The following is a 20,855-nucleotide window of genomic DNA, read 5'->3' as shown; positions in this document are numbered from 1 at the left end:
ACCTGTGGGCCAGTCCCAGCATGGTTGCCATGTAATACCACATTTTACCTGAAGTCTGCAGTTGCCCACAAATTTCTCAAATGATCACCTCTTGATCTAAATGATCGCTGAATAGTGACATCATCATCATTTGGATCCAATATGGCGGCATTGTAAGACAATGAAATTGGCAGGAGGCTGATGAGGCCTTATAATTGAATACTTTAAAGGGAACCTATCACTTGATTCATACTGCCCACATCTCAGACAGCATGAATCAGAGCCTGTCTGCATGATTGCACCCAATTATACTTTACACCAAAATGCTCCGGTGTTTCAGAGAAAATACTGGAAAAGTTGGCGGGAGGTGGCACCAAACTAGTAAAGTTTTTATCTCTAGTCGTCAGACAGTTTTTCAAACTATATTTTCTCTGAAGTGGTGGAGCATTTCAGAGAAAAGTATACAATCGTACCTCAGGGCTATGATTCATGCTTCCCGCAGTTTGTGCAGGAGGAATCGAGTGACAGGTTTCCTTTAACTTGTTCTCCCTGGAAAATGCCAAGTCTGAAATTACGTGTTATGGTACACTTCCCATCCTACGTATGTAGATATGTCCTTCCTCACCATCCCCCTTGGTTCACATATCCAGGGATAAGTGGCACAAGATGTAAAGGTTTAAAAGCAAAATACATGATTTCCATTACTCTGTCAGGAGATGATTAGGCTATGTGTGTCTATATGTGCCCACCCATATTTCTATGATGTAAGTTGCAGCCTATTATGAAAATACACTAAATTAGTATTGTCCGAAATTGGAGTCCTTAAAGGGTTTGTCCACTAGTGGACAGTCCCTAATTAAACACTTAAGTCAACCACATAGTAAAAAAAAGTATACTCCCCTCCCAGACTGGAGCCATTCCAGTAATGTCCGCTCTGTTTCCACATATAAGCGGCCGCTGATAATTTACAGAGTTCTGAAAGATGGAACTCCTTCATGGAGGAAATATAAATGCTGCAGCCCATAATTTCACATTTTACCTCTGAATACAGTGGAGATAGAAAAGCGTGAAAGCTAAGCTTTTGCCTACTTCAATATCTAAAGACATTGATCAAGGCAGAGTGGGCTCGTGGCACCCAGATCCTTGGGTGCATGCCCCTCTAACCCATCCTTAGCTATAACTCTGGTAGGAATTGCTGCTTGGCTTCCTCTGTTGCTTCCGTGCCTTCGCATGACTATAGGTTACAGATATTTTTCTATTGTTACTATTGTGTAATAATAATTTATTATTTTATTTTATTTCTTTTAAATTATTTTTATTACAAAAAATATCAGGTGATTTTGGATTTTTTCTCCTGCTTATTTGCTTGAGACAGCAATCAGACAATACTGCAAATGTCCAATTTATTACTTGTTCACTGCCTTTCTGGAGAGTTCATGGCCCAATAACAAGATGGTTTATGTTTTACAGGTAGCAGAGGCAAGCCAGCAGTACAGCTGGATCCAGTCACAGTAAATGAAAGGAGCTGTAGCAGCATTCACTATCAGCCATGTGTTTCCTGCAGCCTGTGGCTCTGCAATGTTGACTTTTTTGGCAGATTGCTACAGCCGCCGGGGTCTCACATAGGCATGGCAACAAATCCTTTATTTTATTTCCTTTTGCATTTTTAACAAGTGCAGTTTTGCTGGTGCAGAGTGTGAGACGGGAAACTGTGCGGGAAAGTCAGATAACTTTTAGAATTTTATACAGAAAAGAAACATTTACTTAACTCTTCTTTGTTTTCAGACAGCAGTGGATCAAAATTTTTGATAAAAAAAATTAACAAAACATATAAATTGTGACTACGCCGGGCAACCTTAAGGTAAGATTTCATGATTCTGAAGATTTTAAAGAGAATCTGTCAGTTGGATCCACTCTCCTAAGCCTTCCATATTTGCATGCAGGTCATGGAAAGTTGTAAAAAATAATATCTTGATAGTTGCAATGTGATGTTTTATTCCAGAGAAATCCACATTTTCCTAATATGTAAATTAAATGTTAAGATCTATGGGTGGGACACAGATTTAACTGAGAGTCTACCTCTGGGGGTATGTACGTTTTCCTCCTGTATGACGCTGACCAATCATAAGCAGCCAGAAACATGAAGGGGAAAGAAGGACACACCTCCACAATAGATTAGAGCAAGCTTTTTAGTGGAGACATAATGACTGACTGTGAGATTCTTTGCCTCTCCCTCCACAATATCTGCCTTGATGAAAGCTAAAGAAGTGTTACCAATCACACTCATCTCTGCTCTACTCCAAACAATATCTTATCACAGAAAGTTCAGTAAGGAAATCCATGAGGAGAGAAGTCTGATACCACCGTAATCCAGTAGTAGGATGTCACCATTGTAACAAGTTAATTCATGACTCTCTGCTGACTTCATGAGTGCAGAATCTAAACTTCCTCATGTATTAACATAAAAAACTCTACTTCTGCCAGGATCTTCATGGCCGAGCAGCTGCATGCAGCCTTACATTACCAAGCACAATGCCGAGCTTCGGATGGAGTGGTGTAAAGCGTCACCACTGAAGCTGTAGAAATGTGTTCTGTGAAGTGATGAAACCTGTACCTCTGTCTGGCATTGGATGGATGAGTCTGGGACTATTAGAGAATCTTACCTTGCTGACTGCATCGTGACAGCGGTAATGTTTGGTGCAGAAAGGAAAACGCTATTGGTTGTTTTCTGTTCCAGCATGTTTATGATCCACTGAACAAAGCAAAGTTCATAAAGTAATGGTTGGCGAGTTTGGTTTGGAAGAACATGATCGGCGGCACAGAGCCCGGACCTCAACCCCATCCAACACCATTGGGATGACGTAAAAGGGAGATTGTCAACCCATCCCTCTCCTCCAACATCAGTATCTGACCTCACAAATTCTCTTCTGGATCAATGGCAAAACTTCAACAAGACACCTCCAAAATCTTGTAGAAAGTTCCCAGAAGAGTGGAATCTGTTACAGCTGCAAAGGAACCAACTACATATTTATGTCTACGGATTTTGAATGGGCAGTCAGAAAAGCTCCTGTAGTTGTAATGTGGAGGTGTCCCCGATTTTAAATACTTTGTTCATACAGTGTAAAAAAAATACCTAAAAAATCTGACCTTCCTGCATCACGTACATACCGTGGATGATAGAATAAGAATTTTATATTTATAAAACTGAAATGTGTTTTTGTTATCGTTTTTATCAAAGTAAACAACAGAATATACAAATCCTTTTACACATAAGATAAAGAAGCTGCTAAAATACAACTTGACCATTCACATGCAGTGCCCAGATACTGTTAAGGTTGATAATTGTTGTTATGCGTACATTCTGAGCCCAGGTGACTCCAAAAATGACTTGTATGCTACACACGGACACAAATATGCTTGGTCTTCTCAGGAGGAGCTAGCAGCAGAGCAGTCTGGAATGTGCTCCTGCGTTCACCCATCGCAGCGTGCCATCAGAAATATTGGATTTAACGTTGTGCATTCTAAGATATAAAATTAGGCCGACAGAAGTCTGGACGGATGCCCTTGTTTCATACTGCTAACTTGTGAGAAGCTGGTAGCCAAAAGTGCTTGGAACAGTCGCCTCTCTCCAGATGCTGCCATTCATTTCTGTGGGAACAGCAACACTTACATCTAATTACAGTTTGTGCTCAAATTAATAGGACGAGGATGACAGGAAAACTTGTCTGCACCACCGAGATGGAAACCTTCAGTTCATGCAGCTTATAGAGCACTTTTTTCTTTTTGCCGCAAGTCAACTTTGCTGTTTTGGCCGGTCACCAAGGAGCAGAGGAATTTCTTGTACTTCAAGTTCCATTAAAGAGAACCTGTTGGAAACTTGTACCTCCCTCCTCCCCAAACCAATTAACATGATTGTATATCCATTATTGACCCCTAAGCACTGCTTCAGCAGTGAGAAATCACAATTTGAAGTTGTCTGGAAGTGCATTAGGGTGTGACAATGCACTTACAACTTCTCACCATCATGCTGTGTTTTCTACCTAGCGCTCAATGCCCTGCACTGATTAACCAGTCGTTTACTCTGGTATATGGACACTGACCTGTCAATCAGCCAGGCGAAGGGGCTGTCCGGTAGGAAACTCGCTCCAATGCACTTCCAGACACAACTTTAAAATGTGATTTCTGGCTGCTGGAGCAGCACTTTGGGATCATACATGGATTCACTGGCCAAATTTTTAAAGGGCTAGATAATTATAATAATGGTTTTGGGGGGTTAAAAGTTTCTGATGTGTTCCCTTGAAAATACTGTGGATCACTTTAAAAAATATGTGTCTTAAAGAGAACCTGACAGCAGGATTTTGCTTAGTAAACTACAGGCATTGTCAGGTTGGCAGAGTTAAACTGATTAAAATGATACCTGGGATGAAGAAATCCATCTTGTGGTTCTTATTTAATCAGTGTTAGAAGTTTTCAGTTAATTATATGCCTGTGCTCCGGGGCCGGACTGTAGGCAGAGTCTTTTCTTCCTGCTCTATCCTGCACTAATCCATAGAAACCAAGGAAAGACCTGCCCATAGGCTGTTCTGAAACACAGATATGTTCCTCATCATAGAGCGAGAGACAGACTGTTTATGCTTTGGGGAGGCCTGTGGGCAGGTCTTTACTTGGTTTCTCTGGCTAAGTCTAGTTTCACACTAGCGTTCTCGGGCACAGCGCAGGGCAGGTGCTAAGCCCCACCCCCGGCCGTGCCCCCTCTGGTCAGTTCCTCCTCTGATTGCATGACACTGCATGCGATCACCGTACCCTATATTTAGCGTTGGGTATGCTGACCGTGCGCTGGTGTGATTTTGATGGCGCTATGCCCATTTGGCGCTGTGTTGCATTTTTGTGCGCTGGGCGCAGCGCCAGCAAATCATACCAGCGCACGGTCAGCGTACCCAACGCTAAATATAGGGTACGTTGATCGCATGCAGTGTCATGCGATCAGAGGAGGAACTGACCGGAGGGGGCGCAGCCGGGGGTGGGGCTTAGCGGCGGCCCTGCACTGCGCCAGAGAACGCTAGTGTGAAACTAGCCTTAGAGCAGTAAGATAAGACTCTGCCTACAGTCCCACCCGGAGCACGGGCATATCATTAACTGAAAACTTCTAACACTGATTACACAAGAACCACAAGATGGATTTCTTCACCCCAGGTATCATTTTAATCAGTTTACCACTGCCAACTTGAAAATGCCTGTAGTTTACTTAGCAAAATCCTGCTGACAGGTTCGCTTTACAGGTACTGTCTAAAATTAAGGAAACATTACTTTTTCATTCCAATAATAGAGCCACATCTGTCAAAAGACATGGCCTCATTCACTTCAATTAGACTGAGATGCAGTATGAGGCACAACCTAGGATAGGTGTGGAGCCATTCCTAGAGGAAGCAGCCATGTTTACTTGAAAGAGTTGATTTCAACAAATAAAAAAATCCAGATCCTCCCAGAATATTTTTATTTCACAGGCCCTAAAATTTTCATGGACATTACATATGAATGTTAGAATGGAGATCCTTCAAGTAATAATAATAATAATAAATTTTATTTCTATAGCGCCGACATATTCCGCAGCACTTTACAAGTGTATGGTACCTAAATATTCTCAACCTTGGTCCCAGTTTGACCAATGATTGGGTATCAGTATTCAGCATGAAACTCCTAACTCACAGATTACCACTGGTGGTATTTGTGCCAGAAGAGTATGAATTAATTAAACTGTCTTATAGCAACCACCTAATTCCATATGTCAGGTTGAGAAAAATGATCATCATAAAATCAGTCACCTTATTTAGTTCCTTCCCCAATAAACCATAGTGGAGAGCTACTCATGGAAAACATTTCTTGCATCCCTCCCAACTCCGAAGAACAGGATTGGGGAACACAACTGTATATTTTCTTACTATTAAGCTATACATGTAACACTGCCCAGTATTTTACACACCGACCCAAAAATGTGTAATGCACCTTCGTATTTCCACACAGTTTAATATTCCTTTTATTGCCAGTTTGCCACCATTCAGTATCAAGCCCTAAAGATGCCCCCATACTGTATACTTCCCCATCACATACATTGTGATGCTCCTAAAAGTGTCAAACCAGCAAAGTTTGATGCTGTAAGCAAGGAGAGGTCCGTTGGATGCAGTGACTAGCCGGAGACAAAGAAGGGGTTAACAAGGGTTTACTGAACAGGCAATTAACATGTAATACTCCATGCAGTGAGGCAAAACCAGTGAAGAAGTAGCGGAAATTACATACAATCACAATGTTCACAATTACATACAATCACGGTGTCCGGTGACCTTTAAGGCTGCAACTATCGGGACTGTCACCACTGTTGGCGGGGGAGGTTCCTTCTAGGAGGGAGGGACCTTTTTGTTGGACAGCGGGGGCGCGGGGTATAAAAGGAGACCTGAGCACGGGAACGGGTCAGAGTTGGCGGGAAGGTGACAGTAGACGGTTGACTCCCTCTCTGCTGCTCGCGCTGACAACCCCATGCCACACAAACCTCAGCGTGCTGCCCTAAAGACTTTCTTTGATGCTATTAATTTACCGTCTGAACCCGTACTTTCAGAGACCCCTGTTGTGACTGTGATAGAGGATAAACTGCCTACAGACTATGCCGTAGGACCGCCAGCGTGATCATTTACCAGGACCGGCGCCATTGCTGAGGAATCTGCCTAAAGGACTATTTCCACGTATCGGCACTGGCCGGTTTGAACTTTCTCTTTCATTTGAGCCAGTTCCCCTTGAATTTAAAACAGTTCTCTTCACATCTCTCCAACCCATTGGGGTTCAACTTCTGACTGTACTTCTGTTTTCGCTCCTATATATGTTTCACTGGTAATACCACACTTTATACCATGACTAAGACCTTTATTGGTTGAAACATGTTGGTTATACCGGGGATTCCATCCATCATGTGTACTACCTAGTAATGGATTTACATATTTTTTAATGATGTTTTGAATGAAATTGGAATTTTAACTTTTCTCAGTATACATGCTAGAGTTCTGTTCTTTTTTTTTTCCTTTATTCATTTTGGAGTACGCCGTTGATCAAGGTGCCTCTGTGCATGTCTGACAACCAGGTTCCTGCAGAGATTGGTGAGCTGACTTTTCCCTTTACCTCTACCCTGCTATTTTTTCATCTCCCTGCAGTTGTAACATACAAAAGACCTCGGTCGGTGGGTCCTTTTGGCGCCGTTACAGACATTCGCTTCACCTTTGCTTCTGGCGATGCACTGGCCGGTTTCAAATTTCTCTTTCATTTGAGCCAGTTCCCCTTGAATATTCAACAGTTCTCTTCGCATCTCTCCAACCCATTGGGGTTCGACTTCTGACTGTACTACTGCTTCACCACTCTGGACCTTCCCTACCAGGACTGTCACCCCCTGCTCCTGTTCACGTGAGGGGGCCTCACTCCCTATGTCAGCAAAAGAGACATGAGAGTCTACCCGTACCCGCTCTCTCAGGGTCTGTTTGGTCAGGGCATCTCGCAGGCCAGTCACCAATAAGTCACACAGCACGACATCCATTGGCCCTTTCTGCACCACGTCTTTTCTGACAATTGAGGTGTGTAATTCTTGTAGGGCATTGATATATTGCATAACAGTCTCCCCTTCTCTTTGCATATGGCTAAACAGGTGAGTCCTAAATTCCCCTACGTCAGTGGGGTCCCCATGGGTCGCCTCTAAGATCTGGAGTACTTTAGCAAAAGTATCATGATCTCGGGGGGTACGCAGCATCACGGAGTCCCGAGCCTTCCCATCCAAAGCCATAATGGCCACCTCAGCCTTGAGTGCGGGGGTCATAGGCTGCATTTTCATCATACCCCTCATAGGTTACGTCCAACTCTACAACATAGTATTAGACCCCGTAAACTTCGGCAAGTTACTCACCATGGCCCCCATAGAGATGCTGGTTCTGGGCCCAGCCGCCTGTTCTGTTACCTCCGCGCTACCAGACTGCATCCTGCCGACTATGCCAAAATGTAAGCAAGGAGAGGTCCGCTGGATGCAGTGAATAGCCGGAGACAGAGAAGGGGTTAACAAGGGTTTACTGAACAGGCAATTAACAAGTAATACTTCACACAGGGAGGCAAAACCAGTGAAGTAGCAGAAATTACATACAACCACAATGTTCAGAAATAAGATATATAGAAACACAGTAACTTATCACTTGCAGGTCTTGCGTGGGTGATAGGGAGAGGATTAAATTAACCCTTCACGGTTGATCCAGTGATTTCCAAATTATTCCACAGAGTGTTGCTAGCAACTCAAATGACCAAACGGAGACGTGTCTCTGTATGGGACGATCCAAGGAGATCGCTAAACCCGTTTATTTTAGTCACTTCTTTTATAATATTTTGCTTAATTATGCAAAGTTCTCAACTACCAATAGCATCATTTCACTTTATAGGCCAATAATATTGCAAGAAAACAGGAAACTACATAGTATAGAAAGTAGTATAATGGCATATTCTTCAGAGTAATACACCCCCAGGTCCCTTATCTTGCACCTGATGAGGAACGGTCTGGTTTCATAACAGCCAACTTTTATCCCAATTACAAAAATTTATCTTAGAGCACCAAAAATGGAGAAATGAAACCTTCAGAGAATGGAGAAATGAAACCTTCAGCTTTGATTTTAGTTTTAACCCTTCACAATCCCCCTAGATAAATTTTTTAACACATATGCAGCACCAGAGGTGCTATCCTAAGCTAACAGCTTGAGGGGTACTGGTCTTCACATGACTGATGCAGTGTTATCAGTCATGGCTGTTGCGGCACACCCGTCCCCCTGTATACTGCAATTCACAAATAACAATTTTTGATGATGGTGATGGAGATCTTTTGTAGGTAGTCATGTTCTTGGCTTCAACATCTTCATCAAGTAGCCTTTTGAGATCGGTGCAGAGAAGAGCAGGGGCAACAATGCCTTTGGTATCATCATTAGCTGTCTTAGTGCAGAATTTCCTAATACATACAGAAATACACTAAAAAACAAGTTTTAGTATCACATATACAACAAGGATACAGGCAGCAATGTGTAACAAGCTTTGTAAGATCCCAGCTATCCAGCCCCCAATTCCCTTAAACCAATTGGCTGGATTGAGAAAGGAGAAAGTGTCTGACTACCAACTGTCCTTATTATGATCATTGTCTTTATCGTATTGATCTCTGAGTCTTTGAATATCTTCTAACTTTAACTTTATCTTCATAGTACTGTTAGGATCTATATAATGACAGCAAGCGGGTCCAATGACCTGACACATACTACTTTGTGCTGCTGTTAAGTAGTCCAGCACTATAGTATGTTGATTAGTGACTATAATAAGTTGATTTTGGACAACAGTAGTATTAAGTATATCCAATATATCCCAAATTTGATCATCTAGATAGTCTGTGGCCCTAACCAATTTATCCCACATTTGTGTAATCATAGGGTAAATGAAAATAGAACTGACAATTTTATTGGCCACACTCATCTGTACTATATGTGGTCTCCCTGAAGGGCGGGGTGAATTGTCCGCAGCTCTTTTGTATAATGTATGTTTGGGTATAGCCTGTGTATCCAACTGTTTGTTTGGAATAACAAAGGTGGCCGGGGTCAAGCTACCCAGAGTACAAGTACCTATTACCCCTACTGGCAACCATTTATAAGCATTGTCTCCACATACCCAGAACATGTCATCAGGTAAATCCCATAGGGCTGAATGTTGCAGTACCAATCTATGAACTAACTCTATGAATGCAGATGCATTTAGAAGCATACACCAAGCTGGAGATTGTCCTAAAGGACTACAATAACCTACATCAGGATTTCCACAAGTGGGGGTTCCTGGTACATATTCAGAGGACTCATTACAAGATATATTGCCAGGAATACTGGCACAGGTTTCGTTAGAACACTGTGGAAACAAATTAGAAAATTCCCATGACGTATTATGTAACCTTCTTTCTAACAACATTGGTTTGAAGGCATCAGTAGAGTGTGAAGTTACGTTGAACCTGACTTGTAAACCATACGTTGGAATTTGCCCTAGATTGGTTAGACTAGTCTTATTCTTAGGGACCCAAACCCCTCCTTTGTAGGCCAAATATTGAAGTTGTGTATTGCTTCCTGAAAGGTTACCTTGCCACCAGGGGTATCCCACCCATCCCACAATAGGTATACCAACAGTTAAATTCCATAACTTAGTATTATCTGTGGCATTATTAGTGAGTGTGTCAGAACAGTTAGTCCAAGCAAATAACTCCCCAGGTGGAACAGGGATAGCCAAAAAGGGGATGCTTGTGGCCGACACTGGTGAATACGTGCAGATCCAACAGTCTGCCAGAGACTGGGAATTGTCCAACAAATCTCTCAGTAATTTTTCATGATGTTGTATAAACTTATTACTCAAGGACATTGGGGAATTTAGGCTGTCCCATGCGGTTACCAATAATAATATGGAAAATGCGAAAGACCAAAACATTATGCCCCCTTATTTGCTATTGGCTTGTTTAACCAGCTTGCAGTGCGATGCGTGAATCCAAGTCTGTCTTCCTTCTAGCTTCACTGATGTAGGGGTGATGAGGAGGACTTGATAGAGACCGTCATACAAGGGTTCTAGTACGTGCTTTCTGACATGTCTTTTCATGACCACCAATTCACCAGGCTTCAGGTAATGACAGGTGTCGGTTTCTGCTGAATCTGGAAGAGAAGAAGAAACTAGAGCATGGGTGTTAGCAAGATTTTTACTAAACTGAATAACATATTGAACAGCACGGTCAGTTTCTTCTGATAACAGCTGAGGCTGGAAATTTGCAATTGGGGGCCTAGTTGTAGTGAAACCTCCACCAGGGGGAGCTGGTGAGGGAAGAGAGGTTACACACTCAGAGTAGCAACCCTGAGCAACAGCACAGGTGCCACAGGTAACGAGAGAGAATAGTCAGACGAACCGAGTCAGAAACTAGCAGGAGCAGACGTACCAGACGGAGCAGCAATACACGTAGTCATAATACCAAGCCGAGAGTCAGAAAGCCAGAACATGAGCACGGGGTCCAAAACATGACACGAAATACGTGGTCGGGGTACAAGCCGGGGAGTCAGATGCCAGAGAGGGAACGTAACAGCAGAGACGAATACCAAGAGACGGGGTCAGAAATCAGTCCGGGTCATACACGTGAATATCAGTCAAAGGCATGAGGATCACCAAGGTACAAGGGTCAGAGGCTCTAAACTGGAAGCTTGAGCTATCACTAACATTGGTCAGCAGGCTGAGAGAGACTGAAATAGCCCAGCTAGCTCCAGAACAAGGCTGAGGAGATTAACTCCCACATGACCAGTCCAGAGTGAAGACAGCAGAAAATTAACTCCGGACTGGACCATGACAGTACCCTCCTCTCAATGGGGGGGCCACGAGCGTGAAAGGCCCAGACCAACCGATCCGCATGGACCGAACGGGCCGGCACCCATGACCGATCCTCAGGACCGTATCCTTTCCAATGGACCAAGTACTGAAGTGAACGACGGAGCATACGAGAATACACCACCTGTTCCACCTCGTACTCGGTCTGACCATCTACCATAACAGGCGGCGGGTGCGAGGGAGACTCATCAGAGGAAGGCACCAACGGCTTCAGAAGCGCTTTATGGTTCACATTAGGAATCCGTAATGACGAAGGCAAAAGCAGGCGAAAGGCCACAGGATTAATCACCAATAAAATCTCATACGGACCAATAAACTAGGGACCCAACTTAGCAGAGGGAATTCTCAGCCTTTTGTTTTTGGTGGATAACCATACCTTATCCCCCACCTGATAAGTCGGCCCCACCGAGCGTCGTTTATCCGCAAAAAATTTATATTTGCCCTGAGCCTCCCCAATGTTTCTCTGAACCTCCCTCCAAACCTCCTCCAACCGCAAAAAGGCCGAATCAGCCCCTGGACACTCCGAATCTAGTCTGGAGACTTCACCAAAATGAGGGTGAAACCCATAGTTGCAGATGAAAGGAGAAATACCAGTAGACTGATTGACACGATTATTGAGGCGAATTCCACTATAGGTATCACAGAGCACCAATCATCCTGTCTGGATGTGACAAGACACCGCAGGATCTGCTCCAAAGACTGATTGGTCTCGGGATGGTAGGCCGATGAAAAGGTCAGACTGATGCCCAGCCTTTTACAGAAAGCTCTCCAGAATTTTGCCACGAATTGCACCCCTCTATCAGACACCACACTGACAGGCACACCATGCAACCGAATCACATGCTCATTGAATAGCTTAGATAGAGTCTCAGCATTAGGAAGGCCCGTTAAGGGTACAAAATGTGCTTGTTTACTGAACCTATCCACAACTACCCAGATCACGGTTTTGCCATTAGAGGGTGGGAGATCGGTGATAAAATCCATGGACAGGTGAGTCCACGGTCTATCTGGAATTGGCAGTGGCACCAATTCCCCGGCCGGCCGGTTATGGGAGGCTTTAGCGCGGGCAAAAGTTTCACAGGAGGACACAAAACCAGTGATGTCAGAAGTCTACAAGGGCCACCAGAACAGCCTAGTGATGGCTTTACGAGTGGCCGAGATTCCAGGATGCCCACTCAGAGCTGAGTCGTGGAACTCCTGAAGCACCCTTAACCGATACTGGACAGGCACAAAGAGCTTATTTTCAGGTATGGAAGGAGGAGCAAGAGATTGGGCCTCACGAATCTCCTGCTCCAATCTCAGGGACACCACAGCCACCACCACCCCGCGCTGAAGAATGGAGGAAGGAGGCTCAGGAGGCGATACCAGATCACATTCTTGGAACCTGGTCTGAAAGTGATGGAAAACTGAAATCAGGAAAAAAAAAGTGACCACCTTGCCTGTCTTGGAGTCAGACGTTTGGCGGATTTGATGTAAGACAGGTTCTTGTGATCTGTAATGACAGTGATACGATGGACAGCCCCCTCCAAAAAATGCCTCCATTCTTCAAAAGCAAATTTAATGGCCAACAACTCTCGGTTACCCACATCATAATTCCTTTCAGCAGAGGAAAAATTTTTTAGAAAAGAATGCACAGGGTCTTAAGTTAGTTAATGTAGTGGGGCCCTGGGACAACACAGCCCCCACTCCCAACTCAGAGGCATCCACTTCTATGATGAATGGTTTAGACAAGTCAGGTTGCACCAGTACCGGAGAAGTCATGAAACGTTCTTTTAGCAAAGAAAACGCCGCCACAGCTGGAGCTGACCAGTTTTTGAGATCCTCCCCCTTTTGGTTGAGATCAGTGAGGGGTTTGACCACTTGAGAGAACCCCTTGATGAATTTTCTATAATAATTGGCGAACCCCAGAAATTGCTGAAGACCCTTGAGATCTCTGGGTTGCACCCAATCCACAATGGCCTGTACCTTCTTAGGGTCCATACGAAACCCTCAGTGGACAGGATGACCCCTAGAAAGGACAATTCTTGAGTAAAAAATGAACATTTCTCCAATTTGGCAAAGAGCGAGTTCTCCCTGAGCCTCTGGAGAACCGCATGAAGATGACCCATATGACTTTGTCTATCAGAAGAATATATGAGTATATCGTCAAGATAAACAACTACAAAGCGTCCAATAAAATGAGAAAAAACATGGTTAATGAAATTCTGGAATACCGCTGGTGCGGTAGTCAAACCGAAGGGCATAACCAAACTCAGACCCTCAGAGGTGAGAAACGCAGTTTTCCATTTATCCCCCTCCTGCATACGGATGAGAGTGTATGTTCCCCTGAGGTCCAACTTAGAGAACCACCTGGCCCCCGACAATTGATTGTACAAATCAGGTATCAGTGGGAGAGGATAAGCGTTTCTTATGGTTATTTTATTCAGTTCTCGAAAATCGAGGCATGGGCTTTTTTCACAAAAAAGAACCCCGCTGCCACAGGAGAGACAGATGGCCATATATGCCCTTTACGGAGGCCCTTTAAGGAGATATACTCCTTCATAGCAGCCTGCTCAGGGCCGGAGAGATTGTACAGCCGGGCTTTGGGCAATCTGGCACCGGGAACAAGATCCACGGCACAATCGAATGGGCGGTGCGGTGGTAGAACCTCAGCCTCCTTTTCGGAGAACACATCCTTAAAATCCTTCAGGTACTCCGGAATACCCTCCAGACTGACGGAAGACATACAGTTGTGGCCAAAAGTATTGACACCCCTGCAATTCTGTCAGATAATACTCAGTTTCTTCCTGAAAATGATAGCAAACACAAATTCTTTTTGTATTATTATCTTCATTTAATTTGTCTTAAATGAAAAACACAAAAGAGAATGAAGCAAAAAGCAAAACATTGATCATTTCACACAAAACTACAAAAATGGGCCAGACAAAAGTATTGGCACCCTCAGCCTAATACTTGGTTGCACAACCTTTAGCCAAAATAACTGCGACCAACCACTTCCGGTAACCATCAATGAGTTTCTTACAATGCTCTGCTGGAATTTTAGACCATTTTTCTTTGGCAAACTGCTCCAGGTCCCTGATATTTGAAGGGTGCCTTCTCCAAACTGCCATTTTTAGATCTCTCCACAGGTGTTCTATGGGATTCAGGTCTGGACTCATTGCTGGCCACCTTAGAAGTCTCCAGTGCTTTCTCTCAAACCATTTTCTGGTGCTTTTTGAAGTGTGTTTTGGGTCATTGTCCTGCTGGAAGACCCATGACCTCTGAGGGAGACCCAGCTTTCTCACACTGGGCCCTACATTATGCTGCAAAATTTGTTGGTAGTCTTCTGACTTCATAATGCCATGAACACGGTCAAGCAGTCCAGTGCCAGAGGCAGCAAAGCAACCTCAAAACATCAGGGAACCTCCGCCATGTTTGACTGTAGGGACCGTGTTTTTTTCTTTGAATGCCTCTTTTTTTCTCCTGTAAACTCTATGTTGATGCCTTTGCCCAAAAAGCTCTACTTTTGTCTCATCTGACCAGAGAACATTCTTCCAAAACATTTTAGACTTTTTCAGATAAGTTTTGGCAAACTCCAACCTGGCTTTTTTATGTCTTGGGGTAAGAAGTGGGGTCTTCCTGGGTCTCCTACCATACAGTCCCTTTTCATTCAGACGCCGTCGGATAGTACGGGTTGACACTGTTGTATCCTCGGACTGCAGGGCAGCTTGAACTTGTTTGGATGTTAGTCGAGGTTCTTTATCCAACATCCACACAATCTTGCGTTGAAATCTCTTGTCAATTTTTCTTTTCCGTCCACATCTAGGGAGGTTAGCCACAGTGCCATGGGCTTTAAACTTCTTGATGACACTGCACACGGTAGACACAGGAACATTCAGGTCTTTGGAGATGGACTTGTAGCCTTGAGATTGCTCATGCTTCCTCACAATTTGGTTTCTCAAGTCCTCAGACAGTTCTTTGGCCTTCTTTCTTTTCTCCATGCTCAATGTGGTACACACAAGGACACAGGACAGAGGTTGAGTCAACTTTAATCCATGTTAACTGGCTGGAAGTGTGATTTAGTTATTGCCAACGCCTGTTAGGTGCCACAGGTAAGTTACAGGTGCTGTTAATTACACAAAGTAGAGAAGCATCACATGATTTTTCGAACAGTGCCAATACTTTTGTCCACCCTTTTTTTATGCTTGGTGTGGAATTATATCCAATTTGGCTTTAGGACAATTCTTTTTGTGTTTTTTCATTTAAGACAAATTAAATGAAGATAATAATACCAAAGAATTTGTGTTTGCAATCATTTTCAGGAAGAAACTGAGTATTATCTGACAGAATTGCAGGGGTGTCAATACTTTTGGCCACAACTGTAGACACAGTAGCAAGACAATTTTCAGAACAACCAGGTCCCCATTTAACAATATCTCAGGACCCCCAGTCAATAACCGGGTTATGCCATTGCAACCAGGGAAACCCTAACACCAGGCCAGCAGGGAGGTTATCCAAAACAAAGCATGACATGCGCTCCTGGTGTAGGGCCCCCACTCTGAGGGTGAATTCTTCAGAAATGAAATGGAGACCATCCTTAGTGAGAGGTGTAGAGTCAATAGCCACAATTTTTAAGGGAGTCCCCAACCTAACTGTCCCTAATCTACAGCGAGCCACCAGCTTAGAGTTAATCAGGTTCAGGGATGACCTACAGTCTACAAAAGTCGAAGTATGGAAAAAGCCATTCTCAACACCAAGTTCCACCTTTAGCAGTATCTTTGGAAAAGAAGAAAAAGGTACCTGAGAGTCTGGGTGACCTCCACGATTATCACCCAGACTCAGCCGCTTGATAGTTGGAGGACAGGAGGGGCAGTCTTTTTTCCAATGTCCGGGATCTCCGCAGTAAAAACACAATTTTCCATCACGTCGCCGTTTCCTCTCTTTCTCCTGGGGGTTGGTGGCTCCCACCTCCATAGGTTCAGATGGAAGCAAAACATCAGGGTTAGCAGGGAAAAATGGAAACCCTCGCTGAGTAACACCTCTCTCCCGCAGTCTCTGATCCATACAGATAGCCTGAGTCATAGTCTCCTCCAATGAGCTGAGAGGTGGATGGAGAGCCAGAGCGTCCTTCAAGCAATCCGACAGTCCCTTCCTGAACAGACATCTCAGTGCGGAGTCGTCCCAGGATACCCCAGTGGAACATCGACGGAATTCGGAGCTGTACCATTCGGCTGAGTGCTTCCCTTGCCCCAGACCCAAAATAGTGTCCTCTGCCACCCTAACACGGTCCGGTTCATCATAGATAAGTCCTAGGGCCTCAAAGAACCTATCTACCAACATCCGTTTAGGGGCAGTAGGGGGCAACGAAAAAGCCCAGGATTGGGGACCCTCCCTAAGTAAGGAGATAACAATCCCTACCCGCTGAGTCTCATCCCCAGACGATCGGGGTCTAAGAGAAAACCATAATTTACAACTCTCCTTGAATATGTGAAATGTATCTTTTTTGCCAGAAAATGTGTCAGAAAGTTTAACTGAGGGTTCAGGAGAGGCAAAATAACATCTACAGAGTCACCTGGTGGACAAACAATATGAGAGGTGTTTCGCTGCATGGTCTTAATATTCTCAGTCAGTTCTTGCTGTAAGTAGGTATGAGACATGACAAGGGACTGATGATTGACAGAAAAGTCCTGCGCCATCTGCGTCAAACTGGACACTTGATCTGCCAAGTTATGCAGCAGATCCATGACCAAAGAAAAAAAGTGCAAAATCCCGTTTAAATGTATAGGTTAGTGATAGTGTAGTGAAACCTCCACCAGGGGGAGCTGGTGAGGGAAGAGAGGTTTCACACTAAGAGCAGCAACCCTGAACAACAGCACAGGTGCCACAGGTAACGAGAGAGAATAGTCAGACGAACCGAGTCAGAAACTAGCAGGAGCAGACGTACCAGAAGGAGTAGCAATACACGTAGTCAAAATACCAAGCCGAGAGTCAGAAAGCCAGAACATGAGCACGGGGTCCAAAGCGTGAGACGAAATACGTGGTCAGGGTACAAGCCGGGGAGTCAGATGCCAGAGAGGGAACGTAACAGCAGAGACGAATACCAAGAGACGGGGTCAGAAATCAGTCCAGGTCATACACGTGAATATCAGTCAAAGGCAGGAGGATCACTAAGGTACAATGGTCAGAGGCTCTAAACTGGAAGCTTGAGCTATCACTAACACTGGTCAGCAGGCTGTGAGAGACTGAAATAGCCCAGCTAGCTCCAGAACAAGGCTGAGGAGATTAACTCCCGCATGACAAGTCCAGAGTGAAGACAGCAGAATATAAACTCCGGACTGGACCACGACACTAGTACCACACAATATCTCATATGGGGACAGGCCATGTTTTGCAATAGGGGTAGTACGATTGTGGTATAGTACAATGGGTAGGAGCTCTGGTCATGGAGCCGTAGTCTCCTGCATCATTTTGGTCAATTGTCCCTTCAGTGTACCGTTCAGCCTCTCAACTTTCCCACTGGATTGTGGGTGGTGCGGAGTATGGAGGGCTACAGTGGATCCAAGCATTGTCAGAACTTCTTGGTACACATGAGAAGAAAAGGCCGGACCTTGATCACTTTCAACAACTTCTGGAACCCCATATCTGCATATGACTTCCATCACCAGTTTCTTTGCTGTGGTTTTTGCAGTCATGTTGGTAACAGGGAATGCTTCTGACCAACTGGAGAACATGTCAACAACAACCAAACAGTATTCATACCTTCCAGACTTAGGCAACGTGATATGGTCCACCTGGAGCCTTTGGAAAGGATAGTCGAGCTTAGCAAGATGCTTCGGGGGTACACGTTGAAGTTGACCGGGATTACAAGTCTGACAGATATTACAGGCACGGTTGAGCGCTGTCAAAACTGTGGAAATTCCCGGGGCCCAGTAGCATTTTTTACCAGTGCGAGCGCCTGATTCTTTCCTCGATGTGTAGGCCCATGTGCCCATGTTGCAATAGCAGGGTACATCCGCTTAGGGAGACACACGATTTAGTCCTTCTTCCAGAGACCATTATCCATACGTGCCCCATCAGTCTTCCATTGCTTCACCTCTTCCTCTGGAGACATTCTCTGCATCGTCATTAAGCGGTCTCGTGGGGTCCGACAGAAAACTTCAGTCTGTTGTAGATCATCAGGTTCTTGTAGGGTCAATGCTTCTTGTAACTGTTTACGCTGAGAGCGTGTGGTCACCATAGTTGGTATGGTTGGTTCAACTGGTAAAAGAGCGGCGGCTTTTGCTTGCATACCCGCAAATGTGTTGCCAACATTCTGTTGACTGTTCCTAGGACTGTGCACCTTAACTTTGATAATAGCCACATGAGTAGGTAATTTGATCGAGTCCATGAGGGTTTTAACAGCTTCAGCATTTTTCACTGGGGTTCCGGCAGTAGTAATAAACCCTCGATTGGCCCATAGAGCCCCAAAATCGTGTGCAATACCAAATGCATACCTTGAGTCCATGTGTATATTAGCCCGTCTGTCCTTGGCCAAAGTACATGCAGTAGACAGAGCCTGGAGTTCTGCTTCTTGTGCTGACTGTGAGGGCGGGAGTGCAGCTGCGTGCACTACAGTGTCCTCTTTCATACTAAAATGTTTCTATACTAATGCACAAAGCATGTGCAACAAACAAGGAGAATTGGAACTACTAACACAGGAAAAGAAATATGATGTCATTGCAATCACTGAAACTTGGTGGGACAATACACATGATTGGAATACAAGACTAGAAGGATACAACTTATTTGCAAGAAACAGACTTGATAAACGAGGAGGGGGTGTCGCATTGTATGTTAGAAACGCATATATCTGCACAGAGATTGAAGCTTCAGAGACTGGGAGTTCTGTGGAAACTGTTTGGGTAAGAATACAAGGACAGAACAATGGAAAGGACACCATTGTAGGCATTTACTACAGGCCGCCTGTGCAAGCTGAAGATATGGATGAACTCTTTATGCGTCAAATGGCCAAGATCTCCAAAAAATATGACATAGTTGTCATGGGAGATTTCAACTATCCAGACATTTGTTGGGAATCTCTGTCAGGCAAAACTAACAGGTCAAGGAAATTCTTATCCTCTCTTGCTGACAACTTTATCTTCCAAAAGGTAAGGGAGAAAACAAGGGGAACTACTACCTTGGATCTAATCCTTATAAACAGGGAGGAAATGGTTGAGGAGGTAAAAGTGGCTGGAACCCTAGGAGGTAGCGACCATGCTATTTTAGAATTTTGGATAACTAGAGGCAGAAGACCTGTGAAGACTCAGACGTCAAGGTTAGATTTCAGAAAGGCAGATTTTAAGGGATTCAGAAAGAGAATTGGAGGGATCCAATGGCTGGATATCCTTAAAGACAAAAATGTCCAGGAAGGATGGGAAATCTTGAAAAATGAAATTCTCAAAGCACAGTTGTTAACAATTCCAAAAAGAGGGAAGAATATGAAGCATTTAAGGAAACCAGGATGGATGAACACAGAACTTAAGCACATGCTAAAAAGGAAGAAAAAAATGTTTATAAAATGGAAAGAGGGAGGCATATCTAAAGAAGAATATAATGCTGTCTGCAGAACCTGCAGGGCACAAATCAGATTAGCTAAAGCTGAAAATGAATTGAGGCTTGCAAGAGATGTCAAAAGCAATAATAAAGGATTTTGGGGATATGTCAAAAGTAAAAGAAAAGTCAAAGATGCTATAGCATTTTTACAGGATGAAAATGATGAAATGGTAAGACAGGATGTTGAGAAGGCTGAACTTTTAAATTGCTATTTTGCATCTGTTTTCTCTCAGAAAGGAAATGTAACATCAACTGTTATTCACTGTCCTATTAAGGGAATAGAAGAATCCAGGATATCTATAAACAGAAAGATAGTGAGGAAACACTTAGCTAACCTAAATGAATTCAAGTCTCCAGGTCCAGATGAATTACACCCCAGAGTACTGAAGGAGATAGCAGAAGAAATTTTTGAACCCCTCTCCATAATCTTTGAAAATTCATGGAGAACAGGAGAAGTGCCAGAAGACTGGAGAAGAGCAAATGTTGTTCCTATCTTCAAAAAGGGGAAGAAGGTGGACCCAGGCAACTATAGGCCGGTGAGTCTGACTTCTATACCAGGAAAGATCTTTGAACAAATTATTAAACAACATGTATGTCAATACCTGGATAAGAATGAAGTGATTAAACAGAGTCAGCATGGGTTTGTAACTAATAAGTCATGTCAGACTAACTTAATTTCCTTCTATGACAGTATCACTGATTGGGTGGATCAAGGAAATGCTGTAGATATAGTATATCTTGACTTCAGCAAAGCATTTGACAAAGTCTCTCATACAATCCTTATTGAAAAAATGACTAAGTATGGAATGGACAAGGCAACTGTTAGGTGGATTCAAAACTGGCTTAGTGATTGG

The sequence above is a fragment of the Dendrobates tinctorius genome, unplaced genomic scaffold, assembly GCF_039654945.1.
Source record: "Dendrobates tinctorius isolate UK_male_01 unplaced genomic scaffold, ASM3965494v1 ptg000010l, whole genome shotgun sequence".
NCBI classification, from domain to species: Eukaryota; Metazoa; Chordata; class Amphibia; order Anura; family Dendrobatidae; genus Dendrobates; species Dendrobates tinctorius.
This window is presented reverse-complemented; position numbering follows the sequence as displayed.